General features: G+C 39.2%; 1 protein-coding gene across 4 annotated transcripts in view; it reads left to right on the top strand.

Annotated features, from left to right (window-relative positions):
* The first annotated feature begins 1,820 nt into the window (after positions 1-1,820).
* Positions 1,821-23,289, top strand: part of NSD3 (nuclear receptor binding SET domain protein 3) — a 94,347-nt gene continuing 72,878 nt past the window's right edge. For 3 of the 4 annotated variants that reach the window (XM_057697651.1, XM_057697650.1, XM_057697649.1), the window contains exon 1: positions 1,821-2,306. The gene's annotated coding sequence lies outside the window, so the exon portion shown is untranslated. The remainder of the gene's footprint in view (positions 2,307-23,289) is intronic. The other variant, XM_057697652.1, reaches the window with a different exon arrangement.

The raw sequence follows: 23,289 nt of genomic DNA, 5'->3' as shown, positions 1-23,289 counted from the left end.
TTTCCCTAAATACGGCTTCAGAGCAAATATGAACAATGTATATGATATGCAGGAAGAGACTATGCATTTACTTCACATAAATTTAATTTTAAACTCTTGTCAGCATAGCTTTAGAAGCAGATTAAAATAAAATCCCTGGAAATAATTCACTACATTCTCCTCAAGGGGGAAATCCAGGTGTCAGGCCAAGGAAACAGCTTATCAACAAAGCAAGCAGGATGCAGGAAGGTGGAAAGAAGGATGGAGGTAGAAAGGATCATAGGAAAGGAAAAAAAAAAAAAAGACCAATTTAACCTCTTTCCAGGAGATAGAATAAAGCGTTTGAAATAAACCCAGGTGGCCACCTTTGGAAATCTGTGTTCTAAAAAGACATTTAGAACAAACAAAAATGTCCTTTTATTGATTCCTTTAACTTTTGGTACCACAAGCATAGGAACCACACAAGCATAAGTTTAGAAATAGTTAATGATTAATAGCAATAGAAATGCTTAATTCTGAATATCATCTTTGGCATTATTAACAGGCTTGTGGTTTTTTTTTTAGACGAATACATAACTAGTAATCATGAAAATAACTGATCTGTGGGGATCTTTTATTTCCTGTTAAGTGGTATTTAAAGATAAAGATAGCAGGAGTTGCCTGTAACGGTACCAAATAGATCCAGCACTGTAACGTCGATGGAGAGTCTAACGTCTAGTGGTGATATGACTTTATTATTCTCAGAACGGAGTATTGGTTTCCTCATCTGATCGCTGCCTGTGTTTCCTTTGTACGTTCACGCCTCTGTGCTGCCACGTCCTAAGCCGTTAACACCAGGCCCCAGGAAACATCACCAAATCTGCACACTCCTGCAAGACTAGTTTACCGTGTCACGCACCTGGGACCTTCTACTGTTTCCCATAAATTTCCTAGGATGGGGAGGGATGTAGGGTTACAGAGAACCTTAACTCCCGCTCCGTCCTCGCATTCCTGCGGGCGCTCTGTCTGGGACACACGCCCTCATCCCTCGAAGCCGAGGCCTGGCCGCGAGCAGCCAAAGGCCGGGCACGTGACGGGCGGGGAAGCACGCGGGCCCCTCTGGGTCCTGGTGCGGGCGGCGCCGCCTTCCCCCCCGCTACCCACAAGCCCCCGGGCCCGCGGGGCGAGCAGGAAGCGGGCGTGCGGGGACCCGGGGTCGGCCAGGGAGGCGCCCGCGGGGCCTGCCCCCCGTGACTGTCCCCCGAGGCTCCGCTCCGAAGTCGCTGCCCCCCGCCGAGCCTGGGGGGAGGGGGATCGGGAGCTCCTCTGCGGCAGCCGTCGGGCGGGAGACAGCCCGGGAGGCACAGAAATCCCCTTTCCCGCTCATCTTAACCGGGCGCCCGTTTGTAGGGGATTTCTAGGGTCTAGGGACGGGCGTCGCAGCGTCACCCCGAGGAGTCCCATCTGGTGACCGGCGTGCGCTGTTACTTCCTAGGCATCGAAGAACACGCACGAGCACCCTTCGGCCTCCCAGGCCCGACCCCTATCCTGTGTTCCAGTTTTGTTTCGTTTTTCACTCCCCACCGCGTCGTGCCTTCCTGTCCCTCCGCCTTTACCGCCTGCGGTCTCACGTCTCGTCCGGACTCCGCCGGGCCGCCCGGGTGTCTGACTCTCCCCGCTCCCGCCCCTCGACTGCGCCCGCGGACGAGCCTCTTCCTCCTTTCGCCCGCTGCGCCTCCGGCCCCAGACTACATTTCCCGGCAGACGCCGCGGCCAGCGGCCAATGAGCGGCTGAGGATTTGGCGGCGGCGGCGGCGGCGCCCCGAGTCCGGTTGGGGGGGGGGGCTTTGTGCGCGGCGGCGGCGGCGGCGGCAGCAGCGGCGGGAGCGGGTGGCGGCGGCGGCGGCGGCCAGCACGGAGGCGGAGGCCGAGGGGCACTGTCCGCTGGTCGCCGCGGAGAGGCGTGCGAGGCCGAGTCGGACCCCGAGGACACTGCTGCCGCGGCTCGGCCGCCAGCCGCGGGCTGGTCTCTGGCAGCTGCAGCGGCGCGGCGACCCCCATCCCTCAGGCTCCGCTGCCCACCACCCCGCCCGCCCGCCCGCAGCCTTCTTCCTCTCGCTGCGCGCCCGGCCCGGCCCGGCCGTGGCCCTCCTCGGTGCCGGCCGCCATGGCAGAGGCGTCCGGCGCGGGGGAAATCTAGCCCGGGGATTTCATGCGGCCTAGCTTGGTTCCGCCTTCTCCCCCCGCGGCCCCGGCGGCTGCCCGCACCCCAGCCCCACTCCGGGCCTCCGTGTCTCTCCTGTGATCGTACTGACACGGCCGGGGGGTTAGAATGGAACAAACTGAAGGTAAAGTGAATGCGTGTGTGCGTGCGTGTGTGGTGTGGTGTGTGTGTGTTTGTGTTGGAAGGAAGGGCTGAGGAGGGGACGACGAGGAGGGGGCGACCTAGGGATGGGACCTGGGTAGGGAGAGAGACCTTAGCAGGCATGGGAACATTGGCGGGTGGCTTGAAAGGGTTCAGAGGGAGTTTGGAAGGATGGGGTAAGGTGGGGGTGTGTGGAGGGGATTGGGAGGTGGGGCAGGGGAGGTGGGATTGGGATGAGGGATGGAGGGGCGCTGAGCTGGGAATTGGGAGTAGAGGTGGGATGGGGGCGGGGATGAAGATGGAACGGGGGGGGGCAGGGAGGGAGGAGAAGAGTTAGGTTTGGAGATTAGAGACCTGGGCGGACTGAGAAATAGACAGGTTTGGGGGTGGAGTATGGGAACTAGGAGAGTCTGGGGGCGGCGGGGGGGGAAGGAGAAAGAATTTGACGGAGAGATGGGGCCTCAAGGGAGACACGAGGGAATGGAAGTGGAGGAAAAGAGGGATTAAGAAAAAGGGATGAGAAATGATTGAGACAGGATGCAGTTAGAAAGATAGGAAATAGACTCAGGAAACTGGGAGACCCAGGATTGGGCTTGGGAAGGAAATGAACTGAATGTTGAGAAGGATGAGAGCTATGGACCAGGCGTCACAGAGTGGGGGGGAAAAGAAGGGGAATGGGGTTGTTCAAGTGTTAGGAAGGGAAAGCCTTTTGTTCCTATATTTGTGTGTATTCTGTGCCTTTTCTTTCAAGGCTAGATAATAGAGAAGCTAGTGGTGGTGGTGTTGTGAAATGGGGAGGTGTGGATTTTACTGCTTTGAGGGAGGAGGAGGTGTGTTCGTGTAATGGTAGCAAGACAGGGAGAGACCTGGCCATAATTCGATGGTTTTGGTGAGGGAGTGAAGACTATTCGGATCTAAAGGGGGCAGGGGCAGCCATGTTTGCTGCCAGGCACTGCAGTGTAAATAAATTCCTTCTTCTCTTCGACATCAGTATGAATCTGGAAGGGGCCAGTCCAGATTGTTAAGCCCCTTTCTATTCATGAACTCTTACCATACATCTTGGGGTCCTTTAAAATTATGCATAACCACCAAAGGAGGTAGTAATGTTTTCCATCTTGTGTGTTTTGCTGCTCCCCCGGGCCCCCCCTTCCCTCTTCCTTCTGGTTGCGAACAAGGCATGCTAATGAACTGCAGTGTAAAATTTAACCCTTTTAATAAAGTTAAAAGTATATTTTTTTACTAGCTGAAGGAATCCTTGCTACTCTTATTGCAAACATGATCATGGAAAGTCTTTTAAACATTGAAAATTCATTTGTTTCAGAAGCCTCAGAAGCAGTCAGCATGTTTTCTGCTATTCTTTAAGTAAACAAGGAAATTGCCTCGGTTATTTTACTTGGGCTTGTGCTCTTGGCAAAGCACTGTGTGGGAGAGAGGAGGGGTAGGAAGGTCTGCTGTGGTAGATTATCTGCTTGCTGTAGTTTGAGTGTTGGAAAACTAGAAATGTGTGTGTTTTAAAATGGTGTTTCTGATAGCTCTTGCTTATAGGCGATGGGTGTGTTAAGAAGTGTTTTTTAAAAATAAACTCTCTTCCATCCTTTCCCTTTGCTTTCATACAGTTGCTCAGTACAGTCTCCAAATGTCAATTCAGCGCAGTGCAATGATCTCTGAAGCAGGCATGCAGAGCTCAGAGCATCATTCAGGTGCCAGGATTTTTTGGTGGGAACTTCAGGTCACTCTCGGGAAAGCTGCAGTAACTCTCAAATATATTCAAGTGCATCTGCTTGTGTGATTTGAAATAGTTACTATTCTAAAGGCTTAAATACTAGTAGACTTAAACAGTAGCTGAACTAAGTGGAGCCTATTTTATTTTCATATTGAAAAGGATGAAATGTGTGTGACCTTTTGTTTTCATTTTATCATTGTAATTGGGGGAATCCAAAGTTTAATCTGTCATATTGGTATTGAAACTGTTCTCTAATACCAGGAAGGCCTGTTAAAATTGTAATATGATGGACCCAAACCAGTTGTGCTGCATATTGATTTAATCTGTCTTATTGCATCATCCTTTCATGTTGTTATATAGGATTTTAGAATGTGTTCTTGGTCTGTTGGAAAAATTAAATTGAGTATTGTTGGAGTGTTACTTTGGGAGAGCACTTTTAGTATAGAGGTCAGATTTACAACTTATTTTGATTTGAGGATATTCGCCTGAATTCTAAAAAATCTTATGAGAAAAAATTCCACTCAAAAAAGCCATTCAATATGCTTTTCTGGAATTTATTTTTAAGATGTCACTTTTATATCTCTCACTTGATTGACATGTTAATTGTACTTAATTTGTAAATGAACCATCAGTGTCATACATTTTTAGGAAAATGAGAAACTGTTGTATATTAAAATAAGAAAAGGCTCTTAGAAGCTTGAATTACTTTAAAAAAAAAAGTTTATTCCTAGGTATTCAGCATTTTGTAAAGATAAAGGTCCCCCGCCCAGCTGTCATGAGCGTTCTGGCTCCTTGGCTAGGTAGCCATATTAATGAAGAAGGCTATTCTATTCTAGTGAGATGATACTTAATGAAAACCCAGACTTTGCTCTGATTACCATGTCCATCGTCAGCCCACCCGCTACCTGTGATAGCCTTTTTTTTTTTTTTTTTTGACTTTAAGTTAATGGATATGCCCTTTCTTATACTGATCAGCTTGAATGAATTTGGGGTAAGTTGGTTGCCTTTGAGATTGGTCATCCTTGAATGAATTGTCAAAGTCTTTAGTCAATTGTCTGATTCCAGAGACACTCAGTTTCTGGAGTTGATGCTAATGTATATAATAATCATAGTGATGGCTACTGATAGTTGTCATCCTCTAACAATGTGCTGTGCTGAGTGTCTTGTGTGGGTGATTTCTCGTTATCCTCCCAGCAGTTGTGTGGGGTTAGTACTATTAACTCCTCTTTACAGATGGAGAAATTGAGGTTAAATATCTTAATAACACAGAGACAGTAAATAGCAAAGCCAGTATATGAACCCAGGTCTTTTCTAATTATAAAACCTGGGTCAGCAGACCTTTACTTTTATTTTCTTTCAAAAATTCTTAAAAATAATACGTTCGGGCTTCCTAGGTGGCGCAGTGGTTAAGAATCTGCCTGCCAATGCAGGGGACACAGGTTCGATCCCTGCTCCAGGAAGATCCCACATGCCATGGAACAACTAAGCCTGTGTGCCAAAAAAAAACAAAAAACAAAAAAAAACACGTTCATTATTTAAAGTTTTTTGAACTATTATAAAAGACTATAAGAGGTTTTTTTTTAAAAAAAAGTTAACACTGTTCTCCACTAATAACCATTTTGAAGTTTCTTCTCTGTCCTCCTAGCAAGTTTCTGTACATATGTATGTACATGTGTCTTAAAATACATACAAATTGAGTCATGCTATTTGCATTTTGCTTTTTTGTTTTTAATAGCCTACCTGGGACATCATTTTAAACGAGCTACATATGGACATACAGCTTTCTTTTTTTAAGGGTCATATAGTATTCCATTGTTTGGAATATTTATTAATATTAACATTAAGTTGTTAACAAGTTTTTACTATTACAAGTAATATAGCGGGTCTTGAATTAAGTCCCTAACAGCCTATTTAAATAGTAGAGATATAGTCCAACTCCTTTATTTTACAAGGCAAACCACAGAGACCAGAGAAGTTAGGTCCAAGGCTTTGGTGAAAAACCTGTTACCTGACTCTTTATACTACATCACATTACTTTATTATTGTGAAACTGTTTGTGCTTTCTGTGAAAGCCCAAGGTGAGGGGGAATACTCAAGGTTAGGCACGGTTAGTATAAGGAGCACAAGGGGATTAAGTTGCAATGGGGTAAAGGCTCTTGCTTCTTTTTTTCCATACTTTGTTCACCATGTTGTACATGTAGCATATACACAAAACATTTTTACATGCATTAATGAGTCTTGTCCAGGTATCTTTTTTTTAAATTTTATTTAAGAACTTTTATTGAGATATAATTAACAGACAATAAAATGCATATATTTAGAATGTACAATTTGGTATCCCAGTCTCCCAGTTCATTCCCCCCCAACCTTCCCCACTTTCCCCACTTGGTGTCCATATGTTTGTTCTCTACATCTGTGTCTCTATTTCTGCCTTGCAAACTGGTTGATTTGTACCATTTTTCTGTATTCTGCATATATGTGTTAATATACGATATTTGTTTTTCTCTTTCTGACTCCACTCTGTATGACAGTCTCTAGGTCTATCCATGTCTCTACAATGTCCAGGTATCTTGAAGTTTGTATTTTGGGTAATCAAGTGGTTTGGGCAAAGTTTTTCCTGTTTTAATAAAATTATCAATGAAAAAAAAAAAAAAAGAAGAGGTCCATCTTGGTCCTGGAAAAGAGCTTGGAAAGAAAATTGAGACACTAGTAAGTTCTTAAAAATGAGCTAAAATTACCTAATTGAAAACAAGTTTTTTCAAAATCTTAGGCACCACTGATTACTTTATTTTTAATTACTTTTTACTATTAAGAGGAAAATTCATAACCATAGGGATTCATTGAGTTCTTTTAAAACAAAAAGTTTGCTTTAGACACTTAAAAAATTAAAATCATTAACGCTTCAAAAAGGTTTAGAATTTGGTATCTATCCATAAAATGTGGTTTTGATGCAGTGCTGTTTTTAGTTTTACTATTAAAAAAAAGAGTATTTTTTGAAAGAGCAACTGAGATGATTTATTCATGTGTTAATAAACATGTCCAGCATTTGAGTTTTTAAATGAATGGTGAGCTTTATTTCTGCAGACTAATCTTTTAATAAATATATATAAAGACAAATTTAACAAATTGATTACACTACAGCTACCTGACACATTTTTAAATATTCAGAGGCTTTTTTTGTTTTGTTTTGCTTGTTTGTTTTTATTGTTGACCCTACTAAGTACTTGATAAGTACTTTTAAACACTTCTGTATTATGTTGTGCTGGTACAGGGTGGCGTGAGAAGGAAAAAGGCATATTTAAAATTTTGTGATTTAGAGAATGTTCAGTTTTTACTAGATGGATGTGTTTTGTTAGTTCTAAAGTACATCTGCTTATGGACAAGGTTTTGAATTTGAAAAGCTCTTTGATAAATATTCTTGGCTTATTATTAAATTTTAGACGTGAGTCTGTGTTATCATTGACTGATCCACAATGAGAACTCTTTTTTTCTACTAGGTTTCCTTTTACATCTAGATTTAGAACTATATTGAGGAGAAAGTGAATAGGAAAATGAAAAAAACTTATATTCATATAGTTAACCATATATGTATATGAATATTATTACCTAATAATGCTTTGCTTTTACGTGACATCTTCTGAGATGTTTGATAGAATTCCAGTACAATAACTTTTTTTTTTATAAATTTATTTATTTATTTTATTGGCTGTGTTGGGTCTTTTTTGCTGTGTGTGGGCTTTCTTTTTAGTTGCGGTGAGGGGGGGGTGTGCGGGCTCCTCTTGTTGTGGAGCACGGGCTCTAGGCGCGTGGGCTTCAGTAGTTGCAACACATGGGCTCAATAGTTGTGGCTCATGGGCTCTAAAGCGCAGGCTCAGTAGTTGTGGCACACGGGCTTAGTTGCTCTGAGGCATGTGGGATCTTCCTGGAGCAGGGATCGAACCCGTGTCTCCTGCATTGGCAGACGGATCCGCAACCACTGCGCCACCTAGGAAGCCCAGCAAAATAACTCGTGTGTGTGTGTGTGTGTGTGTGTGTGTGTGTGTGTGTGTGTGTGTGTGTGTGTGTGTGTGTGTGTGTGTGTGTGTGTGTGTGTGTGTGTGTGTGTGTGTGTGTGTGTGTAGTTGAAGAATTATTTAACTCAATTTAAAGAAGTAGGTATTGTAAATGTAAGAAGTGTGTGGCTTCCTGGGATTTTGTGGGTAAAATAAAAGTTAGTTTATCAAATAGATTTGAGATTCAGAAGATTAAGAAGTCTCATGGAGGCTTGTGTACTGGCATTTTGACTATAGCCAAGATGGTATTGTGTCTAGTAAGTCTTGTGTCACATCTCTTAGCTGTGGAGTCTTAAGAAAGCTGTACATAAAAAAACAAACAAGCAAAAACTTTTAAAGCACATTTTAAAGTCTTTTAAGTTGTAAAACCTGACATAAAGAAAAAAGCATAAAATGTAAATGTACAGTATAAACAAGTAATTAGAAAATGAACATCATGTAGTCACCACCCAGGTAATAAGCCCTTTAAGAAAAGCTGCAAAGACAGTCTTATTGGTTTAAGTGGTATTGCCTTGGTGGTAGATGGACTTGAGGGATAACAGTGGTGAAAAGAAGGCTGAAAAATTAATAACCATGAGGGGTCAGCACAGGTAAAAACTGAATCACCAGTTTTTATTTGTTGCTATCAAAAGGGTTATCTAGACAATTAAAAAAAACAGTTTCCTAACATTTAATATAGTCATTTAGTGGGACTTCCAAGGTGGCGCAGTGGGTAAGAATCTGCCTGCCAATGCAGGGCACACGGGTTCGATCCCTGCCCCAGGAAGATACCACATGCCGCGGAGCAGCTAAGGCCATGTGCCACAACTACTGAGCCTGCGCTCTAGAGCCCGTGAGCCACAACTATTGAGCCCATGTGCCACAACTACTGAAGCCCACGTGCCTAGAGCCTGTGCTCAGCAGCAATAGAGGCCACTGCAATGCGAAGCCCGCGCACCACAAAATGAAGAGTAGCCCCCGCTCGCTGAAACTAGAGAAAGCCCGTGTGCAGCAACGAAGACCCAACACAGCCAATAAAATAAAAATAAATAAATAAATTAATTAATAAAAAATATATATAGTCATTTAGTGATTTGAAATCTTGGTGCTTTACTAATGAATGTAAAACAAACAATAATGCTGAATCCTACAAGAATCATGCAATGTTACACAGAGTTGTTTCTTCAGAGTTCATCTCTGTTGCACTTTTTGGAAGGATTCAGCGAGTGCTGGTTTTAGATTTTGTGCAAACTCTAACAATGGCTTTTGCTTAGAAAATGTCACATTTGCCTGTATCAGTAATCTCCTAACTTAGGTAGCTCATTTACAGAAACTAGTTTGACTCTTTTGCCTTCACAGTAATGTAACCATTAGAAAAAATATTAACCTGAAAATATTAATCTGTGTTGACTCTTCATCCTTAGTGCTTCTTGATTCTTACCTTGTCTGCATCTTGGCTTGGTGAACCAAATTTCTTTTTTTAACTGGATAAACCTGTGCTTCCCTTGCTTTCTAGACATATTTTCTGATATGTATGGAAAGGTTAAATGTTGACTTTCGAGGATTTTTAAAAATATTTATTTATTTAATTTGTTTATTTTGGCTGCATCAGGGGTGGGGTCTTAGTTGCAGCATTCGGGATCTTTCTTTGAGGTTCGCGGGCTCCAGTGTGCGTGGGCTCTGTAGTTTGTGGCACGTGGGCTTTTCTGGTTGTAGTGTATGGACTTAGTTGCTCCAAGGCATGTGGGATCTTAGTTCCCCAACAAGGGATAGAACCCGCATCCCCTGCGTTGGAAGGTGGATTCTTTACCATTGAAGTCCCTCTTTCAAGGATTTTGATAGCAAAAAAAAAACCAGTTGGATTTTTTCCCCCTCTAACTACCTGATGAATAGACTATTTGCGTAAAACTCTGCAGTGTGGACTTGGAGAAGGACATTTTTATAACACATCTGCAAACATGAATTAAAGCCTTTATTTGGCTATTATAATTTTGTAACTTTAAGCTGTCTGTATTTTTTTTTTTTTTTGATCTCTGCAGGGTCCAAATACATTGCAGTATGGTATTTCATATTTGATTATGTTGGGAAACTTCTCACTATGTTTTACATAGAATTCCAATAGAATGTTGTTCTTTTTTTATTATGGGTGAAGGTTAAATACATTCCTTTGCTAATTTTTTCTCCTGCAAGGATGAGAAATAATTATTTTAAATCTTGAAATGAACATATGTGTTGAGTTTTTCTAAGTGTGGAAACGAACATTATTTGATGTAATACTTTTTAAAACCTAAATTAGGTAATTTGGCTTTGTGTGTGAAGTAGGGTTAATATGCTTTTGGTCATCTCATGCTTTCTATGTTGTTATCACCTGTACAATTAAGCCTTGATCATTACAGTTTATTTTATTGTGTGATAGAATTAGGGTATTGAGGTTAAGGTATTAATTAAGGTATTACAGCCATATGCAGATAGGTCCACACACACAGGACCCCTAAGAAATACTGATAGCCCTATTCATTTTTAATTTTTAATGGAAAATGTGTACTTTCCAAAGCAGCTACTAGTTTAAAAATAACATTTATTATGTTTAAGTTATGAAAGGGTTGTTTATTGTAGAGAAATTGAAAACCGGTAGGATATAAAGAAGATTAAAATCACCTGAAATCCTACCAACTGGAAATACGTACAGTTAACATTTTGTTCTGTATCCTTCCAGTGTTTTTCTTATGCATGTGTTTTTTTTTATAAATTTATTTATTTTATTTATTTATTGGCTGCATTGGGTCTTTGTTGCTGCACATGGGCTTTCTCTAGTTACTGTGAGCTGGGGCTACTCTTCATTGCGGTGCGCAGGCTCCCCATTGTAGTGGCTTCTCTTGTGGAGCATGGGCTCTAGGCACGTAGGCTTCAGTAGTTGTGGCACATGGGCTTCAATAGTTGCGACACATGGGCTCAGTAGTTGTGGCTCACAGGCTGTAGAGCACAAGCTCAATAGTTGTGGTGCACAGGCCTAGTTGCTCCGTGGCATATGGAATCCTGCATTGGCAGGTGGATTCTTTACCACTGCGCCACCTAGGAAGTCTTGCATATGTGGGTTTTGTTTTTGTTTTTGTTTTTTTTTACAAATTGGATTGGTACATAATATTATTTTGTAACCTGCTTTATTGTGAAATAAATTTTTTTGAGAACGTGATTTTTTTTAATTGATAATTTCACTGTATGGTATGCCATATCTGTTTACCATATTCTGTTGATGGTATTTTAGGCAGTTTGCAATTTTTTGATGTTATCATTTGATGAATGTTCTTACATATTTTAAAAAATTGTATAACTGTGATGATTTCATTACAATAAATTCCTAGAAGTAGAATTACTTAACAGGTCTGAACATTACAAAAGCTTTTGACACAGATTTCCAATATTCTCTCCAGAAAGGTTTTTTAAAAATAACAGTTTCATTGAGAAATAATTCACATACCATACAATTCACCCATTTAAAATGTACAGTGCAGTGGGTTTTAGTATATTCATGGAATTATGCAGCCATCATCACAGTCGATTTTAGAACATTTCCAGCAAGGTTTGAACCAATTTAAACTCCCAGCAATATCAGAAAGGCTTTGTTTTTAAAAATTGCATTTATTTTTGATTTTTTAAGTGTAGTACAAGTATATAAGAACACAGCAGCTTGTGTGATATGTTTTTTCTTTATAATTCCTGTCACTTATTTTGAAAAATTTTATTTCCAGCTTTTTTGAGATATAATTAACTGATATATACTTTATATCAGTTTATGGAGTGAGACTTTAAAAGTCACCTATGAAGACAAGATGCTTATATTTCTATGTTAAGAAAACAACATGAAGTTTAAGCTTATAAAACAAAGTATGTGGTAGATTTTTTGAATTGTAAAATCATCTTTCTCTTCAGTCAAGGTACCTTTATTGAGAGAATGTTGTATGTGGTTTAAAATACCTTTCTTTTCATTCAGATTTTAATTAAAAACACATTATTTTAGGAAATGTCTATGGAAAGTATGCTTTACCTATATAATTAACTATAGCAAAGTTGTGTAAAAAGTATGGCTTTCTCTTTATTGAGAGGTTTGCTTTGCTCTAACTGACCTTCACCCTGAAAGTTGTTCTGTTTGCTTTAAGCCATTTAACAAAACATTTTTTTTTTAAACTCAATGGGCAGTGGAGTGTAGGGCAAGAGTCAGGGAGACCTGAGTTCTTAATGCTGCCGTACCTCTAACACTGGGGCTCACTGTTCTGATCTCTGAAGTGGAGATGAAAATGACTATATTTTGGAATTATAGGGATCTAAACTAGAAGTGCTGGAGTGTGCCTAGAACTGGGCCAGGCACGTAGCTGATAATAAATGACTTTTTTTTAAAATGTAAGAATAATAAGATATGCAAAGTGAACTAGTCCTTAGTCACGTCTCATAGATGAAGATGTGAACTCAGTTGGCCTAAACTCACTCTCTCTCTTTTTTTTTTTTAAACTCACCTTTATAGAAGTTAAAAGTGGAGTGTTAATTAGTGGTTGAGCAGACTCTTTGCATGGTTATATGGGTGTTTCTCAGATGGTAAAGAGAATTCATGCTGCTACAAGTAGGAACATGAAGTTAACTTTCCAGTCCACATTTACTTCCACTGTTGTTATTACAACAGCATGATGGCTGTAGCTTCACCAACGCTACATGTTCTGATTAAGCAAATAGGTGATAATGTAAAATTTGAATATATGGTATGAAATTCCTTATGTTCTTTTATTTTTTATTTTAAAAATGAAATATTGAATACAATTGAAGCTAAAATACTAAAGTGATAAACCTGATGAACCAAACACACACACACACACCCAAAACCCTTATAAGAAAGATAAACTTAGTAAATTATCATTTTAGATATTATGGTAAATTGGTTAGTACTTTAAAAACTATGTATCATTTCTGTGATGCCTTGCCTTGTTATGGTAAAAGAAAGTACGATTTGAACAATCTCAAACCAATTTACTGTAATTAAAAAATTTGTTAGGGAAAGAGGAAGGAAAATATGTGGATTGAACTTGTTAGTTTACTAGATTTCATAGTGAATGGAACAAGATGACTGATATAAGTTACTTAGTTTGTCATAATTTTCACTGTAAGCCAGTTCCCGTGATGTGAGGGATTGGAAAATAATTTAATGTGAATTTTCTTCCAGTGGTAATACCTTGTCTGTTGTTGCCGGGTGTGGTCAAGAACAAAGTGAAGACTTTGAGGTTAAACCAAATAGATAAGGGAAATTGGGTGTTTTACTAGTAAGTTTTGTATTGGTACAAAGCAGTTCAATAGTAATGTGGTTTAGTCAGGAAAAAATAAGAACTACAAAACAACCTAAAGTGTTGTGTAACTTAATGGAATCATAGTCAAGTGAAAATTGTGTGACTGTTTAGTGTCAGGGTCCCTGGTTAAATGAAATGGTATAGTGGTTTTTTGTTTGTTTTGTATTTAATTTTGTTTATTTCATATAGGTCACTCCTTTGTACAGGATATTTTAATGTCCTCGACTGTCATCTTTCTCTTAACACATTTTTAGTGGAAAATTATTAAGTGAAGATTTCAGAATATATATGGGTGATGACACTAGAGTTAAACAGATTATGGAATAGTACAGTTATGTTTTAAAAATAGTATTGTTCTATTCCTAATGATATAAACTCAGGAAAATTAAAAGTAAAAATGATAAGAAAAGGTGCCACTTCTCTAACACACCTCGATTACTTACTTAGAAAATTTTGTAGAAAGAAATACAGTGGTCACGCTTTACCCCCTCAAATCTTATTTATGTAAGTAGATAGTGAATTTCATATAATTGCTTGCTATTGCAAATAACAACTTTAAATAATGTTAATAGGGTAGGTGAGACATTAAAGTTAATTTTTATTTTTAAAAAATTTTATTTTTTCACTGCACTGGGTCCTCATTGCTGTGCACAGGCTTTCTCTAGTTGTGGTGAACAGGGGCTACTCTTCGTTGCCAAGCACCCGGGTTTCAGTAGCTGTGGCGCACAGGCTTAGTTGCTCTGCAGCATGTGGAATCTTCCTGGAGCAGGGATGGAACCCGTGTCCCCTGCATTGGCAGGTAGATTCTTAACCCCTGCACCACCAGGGAAGTCCCTAAAGTTAATTTTTAAAATCACATATGTTCTTGTCAGAATGCAAACCCAAACCATACATTTATGTATTGATGACTAGGAGGAATCACAACTCATTTTTCCATTGTTTGGGATCATTTCTGGTGATCAGGTCACCTGCTTTAACCTGTATTATGGGCTGTAAACAGAAGCTCAAATATGTCGTATCTCTTTAGAACCCATGAACCTAAGCCAGAGAGGTAGTCACAACTAAAACTCAAGACTCATGTCTGCAAGACCAATGTCAGAGTACATTTTTCCTTGTCCCTAACTTGTCTTATTTTATTGTGGCATATGTGTCTGATTGTTAAATTTCCTTATATGTGATTTCTGTCTAGCTTTATAGTACTGTTCACCAATTTCTTTAAAAAGTTTATGATTAACCTTATTTTTGTAAGCTTTTATAGGTTGTTTTTGTTTGGGTCAAATTTGAGAAGTGATTTCCATCAACACTGACCAATAGGATTTTCCGCAGTGAGGGAAATACTCTGTGTCTATGCTGTCCCACATAGTAGCCACTCACCACCTGTGGATTTTGAATGCTTGAAATGTGGCTAGTGTACTTGAGAACTAAATTTTTATTGTATTTAATTTTAACTTGTTTAAAATTAAATAGCTGGGAGTCAAGGAAGGGAGGGAATACGGGGATATGTGTATAAAAACAGATGATTGAGCTTGGTGTACCCCCCCAAAAAATAAAAAAATAAAAAAAAAATGAACACAGACACACACACACACAAAATTAAATAGCCACGTGTGATTAGCACAGATTAAGATATTCTTAGTGAAGGGAGAGAATGAAGTGGAAGTGGACATTTTCACATTCTTTGCTCTTGTGATTTCTGTATTTGTGTGTTTTTGGGCGGTTGGGATTTTAAAATCTCATTTTTCCAAATGCTTACTATCTTAGGTAATGAATCAATCCATTTATGGGAAACAACTTAGTAATAGTTACTTGGTTATTATTTTAAAATATACAAATTTTAAATATTTTTAAAAATTTAAAAAATAAAAATATTTTTAAAAACTTTTAATCGATGCAGTTATTAACAGACTATGTACTGCTGACCAACAAAATGATTTCATTGAAGTAGTATTTTGGAGTGGTATGGTTAAATAACATGGAAGTCTTAAACTTTTTATATTACTTGGAATACTTGACTAAACTATTATTTAAATCTTTTTACTATAGCCTCAAAAGCCTCTGAAACAAAGAGAACTTGAAAGGAAATAAAAGATATGCCTAATGATCACCTCCTCACGTGTCTTCCTCCAGTCTTTCTATATGACTAGTTCCTGGTTTGGATTCCATGAGTCCTTTTTATAACAATCCAGGTCCCCAGTCACTGTATCCTATTACCCTGTTTTATAGTAGCTTATCATTATCTGAAAATTTCATGTTTCTTTAAGCTCCGCGAGACCAGAATCATATTTCCTCTGATTTCCCAGGACCTAAAACAGGGCCTGGTACATAGTTGGTGGTCAGTAATGAACCATGTCACAAACAAAACAAAGAAAGGACTTTGTGAGGAATTAGATATATGTCTGGAATAACAGACCACTTAGAGCCTGGGAATAGGCAAGGCGAGGCTCAGCTTTTGATTATCTTAGTGGTGTTGGTGTGCATAGTGTATGGCCATTAGTTTAGAATGATTCTGTATAGAAATATTTCTCTGGGAACTTTTATTTTAAAAACAAACTTTTGTCCAGATAGACACATATGTACTAAATAAATCCTCTCCACATAAAACATCACAGAGTTGACAAAATGGAAAAACAAGTGAGAAAATATTTCCATGGTCAGTTTTTGGGTATTCAGCCTCATTTCCTAACCTCTTAGAGATGAAGGGATTTACTCGAAGTCTTTATTTGTATGCCATCAGTCGGAACAGAGGGAACTGCCAAATCCTAGTTAGCCAGTGTGTCATTTTGACTTGTCATCTATAAATGGACATCACTGTGTAGCAGACGTAGACACTTTCCCTGATAAAAGCAGTCTTTCTGATAGTGGTTTGAGTTATCTGTGAGTAGTCAGAGATCAAATGTCCTCATACAGTAAATTCAGTGATTTAATTTCTGAGCTGTAAATGCCAACATGGTAAGTGTGGAAAGGGTTTTATTTTAACTCATCTGTTCCTCCTATACAGAGTCTTAAATAGTTAATGTTTTGAGATGTGAATCAGTCTTTTTATTTAGGGAACTTACACATTATTCACCTTTACAAAATAAAATTCCAGTTAGAGGTTATTCATTAGAAAAAATGTTGGCTTAATAGAGTTCTTTTGGATGAGTATGAAGAGCTTCTCTTTATTGTGTTTAAATTAACAGACTTTAAAAAAATGGGTCCTACTACTGCAGGTTTTCTCCGCACTCACCACGTATTTTTGTGAAAATCAGTCATAAAATCCAGTATGGCCCAGAGATTTTTGTCAGAAGTTGAAAGATACAGTAACTATTTTCATAATAAAAGGACCCATAACATTATTGTGTTATGCATGGTGATAGCTTTACTTCCATTTCGTTATTTGTATCACGTCTCTGACTAGGATGAAAGTAAACTCCAGAGCATAGAAAGCAGCAGTGACTGTGCCAACAAAATGGGAAGAAATCATATCCTTTCCTTCCGCAATGTAAAAGGTGGCAGCAGCACCCTCCGAGCAATTAGAATCGAATGGCTTTTCCTGTCTGTCCAGGGGCAGGTTGTAGGTCACATTAGCATATTTGTATCCACAGATAGGACTATTTATATTGTGATGGGGTAAGACCTTTAAAAGTGATATTTCTGTTTCACGTTCCCCAAATCTTAGGTAAAGGAATCTAAGGGAATTCTCCTCCTCCCTGTTGTATGTTTTATGGGGATGTTAGTACAACTAATGAAGACAAAGGAAGTGTTTAGAAATGCTGTCAGGGAGGACTCTGTATTAGCTTCCTGTTGCCTTTCTAACAAATGATGTCAAACTTAGTGGCTTAAACACAACAAAATTTAAAACAATACAAATGTATTATCTTGTAGTTCTGGATGTTATAAGGCTAACACGGGTCTCTGGGCTAAAATCAAGGTATGAGCAGGACTGCATTCCTTCTGGAGGTTCTCAAAGAGAACCTGTTCCCTGCATTTTCCACCTTCTGTAGGTGCCTGTGTTCCCTGGCTTACAGTCCCCTTCCTCTTATTTTCAAAGCCAGAGCAGGAGGATCTTCAAATCTCTCTCTGACTGTTCTCCATCCCCTTTTCATTTGTAAGGATCCTAGTGATTACAGCAGGCCCACCTGGATAATCCAGGATAATCTTGCCATTGCAAGATCCTTGACTTAATCACAACCGCAAAGTCCCTTTTGCCACATCAGGTAACATGTTCACAGATCCTAGGCATCAGGATGTGGGCATTTGGTTGGGGGGGAGGGTGTCATTCTGTCCATCACAGCCTGTGTACAGGTGGAAGATGCTGGCTTTGTTGAGTGTAGGGATGTTTTCTGAAGCAGTAATGGTTGCCTTTCTGCATTAATACAGACATGAGAGAAAAGTGGCTCAGCGGTCAGTGACAGTGTAGTGTGTGGTAAAGGGTGCAGTCTTGAAGCAAGACTGCCTGGGTTTGACTCTTGGCTCTACCCTTACTTTATGTGTGACCTTAGGTCACCTAACCTGTCTGTCCTTCAGTTTCCTCATCTGTGAAATGGAGATGCTGGTACCCACTTTGTGGGAGTTTTCTGAAGGTTAAATGAGATAGTACTTCTCAAGCACTTGGAGCATCACATTGTAAGTGCTCAATAAATTATATTATTCTACTTGAAGCATCTTTAAAGTATTTTCTGTTTGAAATTTCAGAGAAATTCTTATATAGATAAATATCTGGATCTATTCTGCATTGTTGTAGGTTTTTTTGTTTAAGCTTGTGAATGTTCAGAAATATGCCATATTGAGGAAAACATCTGTGTGTATTAGTCATTGAAAAATAGGATAGATGCTGAATAAATATGAGCATTTCCTTGATTTGTAATTAATGAATTGTATTTTTTCTTTCCAAGAGACATATTAACTTTTTTATATATGATCTTTTCTCAATTTATTTAAGAACATCGGTGTCCTTCCCTTTTATCCTCTACACATATTAACATTTTTATATGTTCATTATAGAATCTACAGAGAAGCAAAAGGCAAAGCGAAAGAGTACAGACTATAGTAAGCATTTCCATTTTGGTGAACATCCTTTTAGTCCAGTGGTTCTCAGCCCTAGGGTGATTTTGCCTTCCAAGGGACATTTGGCCATGTCTAGAGACATTTTTTATTATTCTTGGCAGGTGGTACTAGTGGCAGCTAGGGGTAGAGGCCAGGGTGCTGCTAAACAGCTTGAGTGCCCATGCCAGCCCTCCTCAACAAGTGTGAGGAGCGCCAAGGTGAAAAATGTTTCAGAGTGTGAACTCGTTGACAAGGGTGTTGCCTTCTTAGTCTGATTCTCAGTCATATATTTGAATTTTGGATCATTTACTTCTTGATCAGTGGATTACGTAAAGTCCAGATACTAAAGACCAGATTTGATTTAGTAACTCATGTTTGGCTCTTGTGAAATGTTAGTAATTTTAAAGATGAGTATAACACAGTGCACATTAATATCATCTGCATAATTTTAGATTATGAAGTTGAAGTCCTGTTACGGCAAATACTAATGGTGTGATTTGGGGCTGTACTTTTGACTGTAGTTTGATAGCCAAAACAAAACATTTTGTTTTGTCTTCATTACGTGGTTGGAAATGAGCATTCAGTAAAACAACAGTTCTAATTTCCTGTTAATTCATTTAGCAGCCTTTTTCATTCCCTTAACTGTACTGGGGGATAGGGTTACAGCAGTGAGCGAAACATGAAAGTACCCAGTACCTTTGCTAGAAGAGAAGTCGTTTTGTTGGTTGGTTGGTTGGTTTTTCCATGACTAAAGAAGGCACTGCCCTTCGCTTTGGAAATTAAAGACAAATATGAACTTCAGAAATCTGAACATATTTGGCAATTCTCTGGACGCTGCAATTACTCAAAGACACCTCAAATACAGGTTGGCGTTCTAATATAAACTGGTTTTCTGTTTAGTACAGGTTTTGTATTAGGCTATAAATGATTAAAAAAAAGGGAGGTCATTTTATTAGAGTTTCAGATTCTTCTCATGTGTTATGCTCCAGAGTGATAATGTTATGATAGTTTCTCTCAATCCCATTAGCAGTGATTGCAGTTTTTCTGCACTGAACAAAGGACAGAGCTTCATTTCATAAGATAACTACTGTTTTGGAAAATATGAACCCTAGTATGTTAATAGTTTAAATGTTTTTTTTTTTAATTTTTGGCCTCACCCCACAGCATGTGGGACCTTAGTTCCCTGACCAGGGATCGAACCCGTGCCCCCTGCTTTGGAAGGCAGAGTCTTAACCACTGGACTATGCTATATAGTTTATATAGCATATAAACTATGCTAATAGTTTAAATATGCCTGTGGAATTATTAGATCCATGGTAGCGAGTTTTGAATTAAGTATGGATATGTAAATAAAGTTTCCTGGGAAAAACGTTTCTTGTTATCCAGTGACTTTTTTGTGATGTGTTTATGCTCTGAATTTCCAGCACTTAATATCTTCTACTCTAATTTAATTCTGATGAGAAGGTTACTTGATAAAATATAATAAGATCACATACTAAACTTTTGAAGAAGTTTAAAAATAATAGGGGGACATTTCATTTTGTTCCGTTTCCTCTTAGTGACCTGACTGCCTGCTGCTCATTTGGTTTTGTGCAGATACTTTTCAGCTTCATTCGTGATCTTTTTAGGGAGGAAAAAGCAAACATGTACAGTCAGTTCTAAATGCATACTTTTGTTCGTTTTGTTTTTTTTAAGAACTTTTATTGAGATACAATTGACATACAATAAACTGCATATATTTAAAGCATACAATTTGATATTTTTTTCTTATTAGTAATGTATATATGGCAATCCCAATCTCCCAATTCATTTTACCCCAACCCCCCCCGCCCCACTTTCCCAACTTGGTGTCCATATGTTTGTTCTCACATCTGTGTGTGTATTTCTGCCTTGCAAACCGGTTGATTTGTACCATTTTTCTGTATTCCGCATATATGTGTTAATATACGATATTTGTTTTTCTCTTTCTGACTCACAAACACAAACACCTGTGGCATTTCAGCAGTGCTAGTTACTTAACGGTTATTAGCCCATATTCAGATACTCACATTGTTAATCTAATCCTGTGGCTCCTTACTGTAATCCTCCTTTCTGTTTGTGATCCGTGTGTTAATTGATAATGTCCTGGCCACTGTATTTGGCCAGGTTTCAGGGATGACGCAGTCCCATGTCCTTATCATAAACTTCCAATCTTGCCATATTCTCTGGCATGTAAGTTATTTTCTTATCCCTGAATTATGTAGTGTGCTTTCATCAAATTCTTGCAATTTGGTTTTGCAACATATCAAGAAATACATAATCTAGATCATTTAGAAGATGTGAAACTAAGAAGCCAAGGAAGTTCTTAACCATTTTAGGTGCTGGTTAATGTGGGTCTTTGCAAAGGAGTTCCCCTCCCTTCCACAGGTTAGGGCTTTTTGTTTCCTGTATGTGAAATGTCTCAGGTCCCCTGCATCCTCTCTCTGTCCCACATCCCCCAGCTTCTCAACCTTGTATGTTTTCCTTTGTCATCCAGGGCACTTGTCCCTTCTGTCCACAGGGACTCTGTCTTGCTCATCTTTTATATCTAGTACTTAGGACCAAACATAATACAGGCACTCGATATGAAATGAATAGATGCATCTTTCTGAGCCTCATCTCCAGCACTTTCCCTTTACTGCTTTTCTCTCTCCAGTAATAATGCAACTGTATAATTCCAGGAACCGTGTCTGAATTTTCAGCTCTACAACTTTAGTGCTTAGCAAGGTGTCTGGTACATAGTAGGTGCTCAATAAATATGTGTTTTATTAGTGGAGCCGGTATAGGTTGGGGTGGGGACAACCTGGCTGTAACTTTTAGTCTCCTTCCCATTGAAGCAGCAGCAGAATGGGAAGGAAGGAGGAGCTGGCGCGAACCTCAGCCCAACGTTGTCTCAGCCTACAGAGGGCGATTAACAGACAGCAGCTGGTATCCAGGATGGATGTAATTAAGTATTTTACTCTTACTTCTTACACAGATGTTTTGAGATCATGTTCACTTACACACACACCCCTCTTCACTTAGGTCAAGATGGTCCTCTGTGATATATTAGTGCTGTGGTAGAGTATAGGTAGGATGCTATGATCAGCTTCGGAGGGTAGGTGGGGGTGCTCTGGAAAAGGGTCTTGGAGTATTTTTAACACATCTGAACAGAAGCTTAAAAGCTGAGTGGTTGAAGAAAGAGGAAATGATAGAATGGTGGAAGGCAGGTGGGAAAGCAGAAGCAAGAGGAGAGGAGGCTGGACAGGTAGGCAGGGGCCAAATCAAGAAAGGCCTTCTGCTTTTTGGATTTTATCCTAAGGCACGGAGAGCCTTGTTGGGGGGCGGGGTTAAGTTTCGGGGTGGGGGGGACGGTTTTTCTTTTTAAGAACTGTCAGTGCTAGAGAGAGCAGATTGGAGGGAGCAGGAAGAACAGTTTGAAGTTGTTACTCTAGTTCAGGTGAGAAGTGATGAGGCACAGCCAATGAACATAGCAAGAACCGAGCAGATTTGGCAGAAGGTTGGAGGGCAGAACCCAGCGTTGTTTTATGCGTTGCATTTACCTTCTCCCAGTCTGGAGAGCTGTCCTTTCACTTGTTTGTGTTATCTTTTGGCGTACGGTTTTTTTTTTAAAGAATATTGATTTTATTCATCAATGTGGTTTGTACTCTTTATGTACTGTTTAAGAAATCCTTCCGCGCCTTGAATTCGTAATGATCTACTTTTTATGTTTTTGTTTTTTTCTTAAAATTTTTTTAAGTTTTACTTTTTATATCTGGTCTTTAATCCACCTGGAGCTGGTATATCACATGGTGGGGATGTAATTTTTTTCTGTGGGAATAAACAGTTGTCCCAGTACCATTCTTTGAATATTCTATCCTTTCTTCACTCAGCTGCAGGGATTCTTCTGTTACGTGCCAAATTCCCGTACAGGCTTGGGTCTCTGTCTCGGATCTTAGTCTGTTTCATTGTCTTTCTCTTTGCCAGTACTTCACCTTTTAATTGCAGTAGCTTAGTAAGTATAGAGCTTTTGATTTTAAGTACGTTTTACATGTGTGTACAAACCGATGAATCTTTGTATAGATATTGTAGACTTTATTGTTGAGAAATGTGCAAATGCTTTCTTGATTTCTTTTAGAGCATTCCTTTTTTTTTTTTTTGAGATACACTTCATCTTTTTAAAGTGTACAGTTCTGTGGTTTTTATTATATTCACAAGGTTGTGTAACCATCACCACCAATTCCAGAACGTTTCCTCACCCAAAAGAGATCCCATACCCACTAGCACTTAGCCTCCATTCCTTTCTCCTCCTGGCCCCTGGCAACTACTGCTCTGCTTTCCGTCTCTATGGGTTTGCCTATTCTGGACATTTCATATAAATGGAATCATATAATATGTGGTGTTTTGTGACAGCATTCTTATTTAAATTGAATCAAATTAGTAGATTTTTTGCTTTTGCTTAGTTGATTAATGAATAAATGTCATGTAACAAATCCTGTTCTAGAAGGGTATCTTCTATTGATACATCTTGAGTTTATTAGATATAGATGGAGTAAGACTACTTTGACTTGGGTGCATGTTATCAGTAATTGTATAAAAATTACACTATTCCCTTTGTATCTTGGTGGATAAATGAGTAAAATCATGTGACGATATAAAGGGAATATATTCTCTCCTGAATTATTTTTTAAAGCAACCAGATTTTCCAGTTTAACCCAGAAATTAGTCAGCAGCTTAGAATTCTTTATAAAAGGCTACCACGGAAAGTACCTTTAAGTCAAGATACCCAGACAAGGTTTACTAATATAGAACATTTATTTAACCTACTAAAATACTGTGAACCTTTTGTATCATTTGGAG

This window comes from Hippopotamus amphibius, chromosome 10 (assembly GCF_030028045.1).
Source record: "Hippopotamus amphibius kiboko isolate mHipAmp2 chromosome 10, mHipAmp2.hap2, whole genome shotgun sequence".
In the NCBI taxonomy this organism is placed as follows: domain Eukaryota; kingdom Metazoa; phylum Chordata; class Mammalia; order Artiodactyla; family Hippopotamidae; genus Hippopotamus; species Hippopotamus amphibius.
Note: the sequence above shows the minus strand (reverse complement) of the source record. Positions and strands in the feature narration are given on the sequence as shown.